Genomic DNA, 6,846 nt, shown 5'->3' on the forward strand with positions numbered 1-6,846 from the left:
CTCAGCTATTAAAAAGAATGAGTTTATAAAATTCCTAGGCAAATTGATGGACCTGGAGGGCATCACCCTGAGTGAGGTAACCCAATCACAAAAGAACTCACATGATATATACTCACTGATAAGTGGATATTAGCCCAGATACTTAGAATACCCAAGATATAAAATACAATTGATGAAACTCAAGAAGAACGAAGACCAAAGTGTGGACACTTTGCCCCTTCTTAGAATTTGGAACAAAACACCCATGGAAGGAGTTACAGAGACAAAGTTTGGAGCTGAGACAAAAGGACGGACCATCTAGAGACTGCCATATCTGGGGATCCATCCCATAATCAGCCTCCAAGAGCTTCATATTCTTAACAGATTGTTAATACTAATATTAACTTAGCAGATTGTTAATAAATACAGGCAGTTGCAGTCCACACTAACATGAAGGCTGGAAATGGTTGGGTGGAGTAAAATGAAACTCACACATTACTGGAGGAAGGGGGCTTACAAAGGTCTGAATACTAGCAAAATTGGTAATGTTTACTAAGCATTTGTCTACTTTTTGTGTGTACTTAAGTAAAACAAGGGCTCATGTCCAGCAGGGGACACACATAAAAAGACTCAAAGGATATTCATGTTCGTAGTGACACAGTGGAACAATACTACTGATATGCATAACACGGGTAGGATTTGCATGTCATGTTGAGCAAGCAGAACCACATAGTGTTGGTGCATTGCATGATCCTTTAGATGACAGCCAAGCAAAATGTATTCCAGGAGGACAAGGGTACCCTGTGGTGATGTAAATTCCAGATACCTTGTTCTAAGAGTTGGTTTCATAGGTTAGACTTACATGCAAATATCTTGTCCATGTGAAGAGTTGTGTATGCCTAAAAATAACTCAAGAGATTCAGATCTTGGTTCTTCTCAGTGATTGATTAGAAGGCCTGAGGTTCATGCCTGTTCCTCTTTGTCTGTGTGCCTTAAACACTGAAAGAGTAATGTTGTGTACATTTCTTCTACCTCTCATTGTGTTCTCTTTGTCTCTGTCTCTCTTTCTTATTCTCTCACTCTTTCTCTTTCTCCATCTTGTGTATAGGTCTAAGTCTGTGAGCCTGTGTGTGTGCACATGTACAAACGTGAATAGGTTTTATATGTTTTTATTTCTCTCTACAATTTGGAATCTAGCAGTCTGTGTTTTTCTCCTGAGGATTTACCTGTCTAACAGTTTCCAGGTGATGTGGGTCCCAAGGTCTGGTAGTTCCCACTTTAAATAGCACTGCACTTTGAATATGTGCTCACAATTGTCCATTCATTTGTATCCCTTGGGCAGATTATAAAGCTGTGGTGATGTCTGGCCTCATCTCCAGAATTATGGTAATATCTGTCTCTACGGTATTAGTTATCCGGAATTTAGAATCCCTTTTATGAAAACAGAGGAAATACAATCACAGGTGTCTGGTGGGCAAAGACTTGTAGCCTAGGCTCTTGAGAACATACCTGGTTAGTCTGCCCTTCCATCCCTTCTGAGTGAACACAGGGAGCCATGGCACCCTCCATCTGGATGCCTACCTTCTGGTGTTCTGGGGCCACGATAGCACGTTTCCCAAGGTTAAGAAAATCCCAGCATTTAGAATGCAGAGTGTGGTTTCCATGGTTGGAGTAGTCCAGGATCCATCCTCAGTTCATGTGTTACTAAAAGCCTATGTTCACAGAGTTCTCTCTTCTTGGGGCCAGGACCTACCACAGGCAAAATCTGCTCTATGAAAAATTGAAGATGAAAGAGAAGGAAGTTATGTCATTTCTTCACAACTTAGAGATGGAGTACATTGAGGCCCACAAGAACAACCTGGAGCTAAAGAAGGAGATAAATTTCTATTGGTAAGTTCTTGTCAGGGAGGCCACCACTTGTGAATTGGCCATTTGTACCTTCCTTTGTTTCTGGACTGGAGACTCTGCAGGTCTGATTCTATCCCTTCTGGTTTTTAACCATCGCTGTGCCTTGGATGTTTTGGATTCAGTTTTCCTAAGTCTCTAAGACACCCCTCCCAGTGTTGTCTAGGCATCCTCAAGAGCCTCCAGATAGGAAAGTGATTCAGACCATGAGAGGGTTATTATGCAGTATTGGGCCTCTGGGGCTCAGGCAGGGTTTTACAGAGCTGAGTGAGATGTAACACAAGGATAGAATGACCTCTTTGGTTCTACCAACCTACCCTGATTGTACTTGCACCCTACTAATTGGTGTTGCCCCAATGCATGGGCTTTCATGGGTAGATGGAGATCCCTCTTTCTTTTGGAGAAACATGGACCCTTTTTGGTGTTTGGACTGCAGCAAAATTTTCTCCTTCCTTGAAATGGCTGTTTGCTGTTTGTACACTTGCCATGGATGTATTGAGATGGATGTTATTAGGTCTTCATGGGTACCAGGATGCAGGTTGGGTTAATGGGACCTGTAAGTAGAAATGGGAGGAAGAGGCTGCAGGATCTTACTATGTAGAGTGTGTTTCCAGAAACCTGCACAGCTGGCTCCTGATGGAGAAGAATCTTGTAAAGAAGAAGTTGGTGATATTGAAGCAGGAGAGCAAGGAAGTACAGGTTGATTGGGCCCTCATTCATCAATATTTGGTGGACTTGAACCTGAGTAATAAAGATGAACAGGAGAAGACCAGCAACCTTGAGACTCAAGAACATCAGATAGGGACAAACAATTCGGTCAGCCTATGACTGTCTGATACCATTTGCACATTAGATCCATCTTTGCTTCCACCCACCACCTTTCTGATCCAAACTGCCAAGCAGCCACCCACCTCATGGAATGTAGCTGTTCATTGCTCTGTCTTCACACAAGTATTCTGGAAAGTTAGGCTCTTGTGAGACACTGAATTAGCCTCTATGAGATACTGTTGCCACTGGCAAGTGTACCTTTCAATTCTGCTTTAATCTGCAGTCCACTAAAGGTGACAGGTTAATAACATGTCACATTCTTGCATGTCCCCATGATAGGTGGAATGCTCTGCAGAGCTTTGAGTAAGTTCTGGGTCCTTAGACAGGAGACATGCAGAGGTCGTGTGACATCCCAGGTACATGCACCTTGGATTAGAGTCAAGTACAAATGTCAAATGAGTGCTTCTCATTATTGATCTGGATGGCATGTGGCCTTCTCCTTTCTTTTTGTAATCCATTGAGGTCTCTTCCTTTGCCATGTTCTTGGTTGGAACTGATAGAAGCCTGAGTTGATCTTTGTCACTCCATGGTTTTGTGACTGTTGTTGAATACTTTGCCCTGTCTACAGATTTAACATCCATAATTTCAGTGAAAATATTAATGTTGACTGTCAAGTACAGTTCAGGTGATGGGAGGCAGCAGCCTGACAGCTGCCATGCCTGTCCCCACCAAGCCTGTTTCTTAGTAACTGCTTTCCTCTTGCAGGTCTCAGAAACTGCAAGAGAGCTAGGATTGGCCACAGCCCAAGAAGAGAGCATCCTGCAGAATGAGTTGCCATCCCAAGAGCCCCCTGCTGAGCACCATCCCCAGCATCCACAATCTTCCTTGGATGGATCTTCTTCCATATAGTTCATTTCCTTAGGGTGAATAGGCCCTAACTAGGAAGTCATGACTGATTCAGGGTGTTATTCCCTTTTCTCTTCAGACAACTCCCCTTGGCAGAGAACTGAGGCTATTGCACTGCCATCAAGTGTCCAAGAGGAGTAACAGGCTGTAGGTCTGTGCTGCTTAAATGTGCAGAAAGAGAAAGCAGCTGAACAATAATTTTATGTTAGAGTTTTGGGTTTTGTTCTTTGAGTTGTTGCTATGTTATTTAGAAGTTATATGTGCTTGTTCTTGTTTTTCACTGGTTTTTTTTTTTTTTGCTTTTACCTCTATATTAATTGAACTTTTAAAACCTGTTTTTTTAAATCTATTTCTTATGAATAAAAATTGATTTGCAAGTAGTGACTCTTGAAACCATCTTCCTTATTCATGTGTTCTATCCCCTGCTGTAGACCTAGGATTCACAATCAGAGATGGATCTCTCTGTAAGTTCCAGGCAGCTAGGGCTACATAGTAAAGTCATAGCCACCTAGGTGTATAGATGGTGATGATCTTTTGTGTTTGGATAATGTCACTTACCCCATGGACACACACTTTATGATGTAATCACTGCCATATTGTATCCATGCTGTCATGAATTCTCTTACTCCTAACATATAGTACTCTATAACACACATTCATTTATGACCCTGTGGGCCAGATATTGAGTAATATGCAGTCATTTCTCTAAAGCTGCTGAGGAAATAAAAACATTCACAAAGGAATATAAAATAAATCAAGAGGGCCAGAGCCATATGCCTCAGTTTTGCTTACAGTACAGCATCAGTGACAACCACACAGGAGATATAATGACCTTCCAAGTCATGCTGGGAAATAGCTTTTGATAGATGGGGTTGTCCTTGACCATAAACTTGCTATCTTTTTGTTGTTGCTGATTAGACTTATGTTTATCATTTATGTGAATGGGTGTTTTTACTACTGTGTGTCCTACCGTATGGGGCTCCTCCTGAGGGCAGTTCCCTCAGAGGCCAGAAGAAGGAATCACATCCATTCCTGGAGATGATTGTTAGGCACCATGTGGGTCTTCTAGAGAGCAGCAGATGCTCTAACCTGTGAGGCATCTCCACACCTCCTGCAGTTGGCTTTTGTCCTTCCAGTGCCTGTGCTGTATTAGGTAGACAGGATCAACTCCAATTGAGTGGAGAAATCTCAGGAGACTGTTGTTACAGTGCCTGACCTGTACATACTCATTGTCCTAGGCTGCCAGGCATGTATGCAGAGATCTGATGTTACCACTGCTAGTTCTGTATTCAGGATCTTGCCTCAGTATCCTTTATTTTCGGTTTTAGAGCAGATCTTCACCTCTCATGTATGATGACAATGTAGATTAGGCACTTCTGTAAAATTTAGATTTGAGATTAGCTTCCTAGAAGCTAGATTGGGAAAATGAATCCCTCTTGATAGCATGAAATGTTTCTGTTGTTTCCTTTTTTTTATTAGATTTTTTATTTACATTTCAAATGTTATCCCCTTTCCTGATTTCCCCTTTAAAAACCCCCTATCTCCTCCCCCACCACCACCCCCCTGCTCACCAACCATTCCACTCTGGCTTCCTAGCCTGCACATTCCTCTAAACTGGGACATGGAGCCTTCACGGACCAAGGGCCCCTCCTCCTGTTGATGACCAACAAAGCCATGATCTACTACATACGAAGATGGAGCCAGGAGTCTCACCATGTGTACTTTGGTTGGTGGTTTAGTCTCTGGGAGCTCTGGGGGTAATGGCTAGTTCATATTGCTGTTCCTCCTATGGGGCTGCAAACAACATCAGCTCCTTGGGTCCTTTATCTAGCTCCTCCATTGGGAAGTTGTGCACAGTCTAATGGTTGACTGAGAGCATCCACCTCTTTATTTGTCAAGCACAAGCAGAGCCTCTCAAGAGACATACACACACAAAGAGACAGAGACAGACAGAGAGAGAGAGAGAGAGAGAGAGAGAGAGAGAGAGAGAGAGAGAGAGAACATAACTACAAATATAAAGCTTATGAAATTCCTTGGTTTAGATGATCAGTTGATGAGCTGATGACATGGGTGAGCAGGTATTCATCATTGCTGCCAAGCCTAGAAACTTGAATTTCTTTCTTGGAATGCACATAGTAGAGAGAACAATCCTCCCACAGAGTGCTCTGTTCTTCATGTTTGTGTGTGTATGTGCATCCATGAACCCATAGTATTTCTTTACAAAATGACTTTTAAGACCATAGTGAGCTCTTCCGGTCAGAAAAGCACCTGGGCAGCTGGGGCGCAGGGTCTGCTGACACTCGCCAGCTACCCACAACACCCGCCACAGGATCTTAAGACTTCTGGTGAGTGGAGCACAGCTTCTGCTCCAATCCAATTGCGCGGGATCTGAGACTGCATTAGTTAGGGAAGCAGAAACCGGCCTGAGTAGGACCACAGGCCTCATCCGGCTGGATCAGCGCCGGGGTAGCGGGAGCGCAGGGTTGCCTGACACCCGCCAGCTACCCACGACCCCCGCCGCAGGATTTTGGGACTGCTGGTGAGTGGAACACAGCTTCTGCTCCAATCCAATTGCGCGGGACCTGAGACTGCATTAGTTAGGGAAGCAGAAACCGGCCTGAGTAGGGCCACAGGCCTCACCCGGCCGGATCAGCGCCAGGGTAGCTGGAGCGCAGGGTTGCCTGACACCCGCCAGCTACCCACGACCCCCGCCGCAGGATTTTGGGACTGCTGGTGAGTGGAACACAGCTTCTGCTCCAATCCAATTGCGCGGGACCTGAGACTGCATTAGTTAGGGAAGCAGAAACCGGCCTGAGTAGGGCCACAGGCCTCACCCTGCCGGATCAGCGCCAGGGTAGCGGGAGCGCAGGGTTGCCTGACACCCGCCAGCTACCCACGACCCCCGCCGCAGGATTTTGGGACTGCTGGTGAGTGGAACACAGCTTCTGCTCCAATCCAATTGCGCGAGACCTGAGACTGCATTAGTTAGGGAAGCAGAAACCAGCCTGAGTAGGACCACAGGCCTCATCCGGCCGGATCAGCGCCGGGGTAGCGGGAGCGCAGGGTTGCCTGACACTCGCCAGCTACCCACGACCCCTGCCGCAGGATTTTGGGACTGCTGGTGAGTGGAACACAGCTTCTGCTCCAGTCCAATCACGCGGGACCTGAGACTGCTCTGGTTGGGGAGAGAGAAATCCGGCCTACATAGGGCCACAACCCTCTTCCGGTCAGAAAAGCACCTGGGCAGCTGGGGCGCAGGGTCTGCTGACACTCGCCAGCTACCCACAA

The 6,846-nt window shown here is 45.4% G+C and overlaps 1 pseudogene; it reads left to right on the top strand.

Moving 5' to 3' along the window:
* The first annotated feature begins 1,735 nt into the window (after positions 1–1,735).
* Positions 1,736–3,561, top strand: LOC110288248 (disks large homolog 5-like; annotated as a pseudogene).
* The last annotated feature ends 3,285 nt before the right edge of the window (positions 3,562–6,846 follow it).

The sequence above is a fragment of the Mus caroli genome, unplaced genomic scaffold (assembly GCF_978045245.1).
Source record: "Mus caroli unplaced genomic scaffold, Mus_caroli_1 scaffold_14, whole genome shotgun sequence".
NCBI lineage: Eukaryota > Metazoa > Chordata > Mammalia > Rodentia > Muridae > Mus > Mus caroli.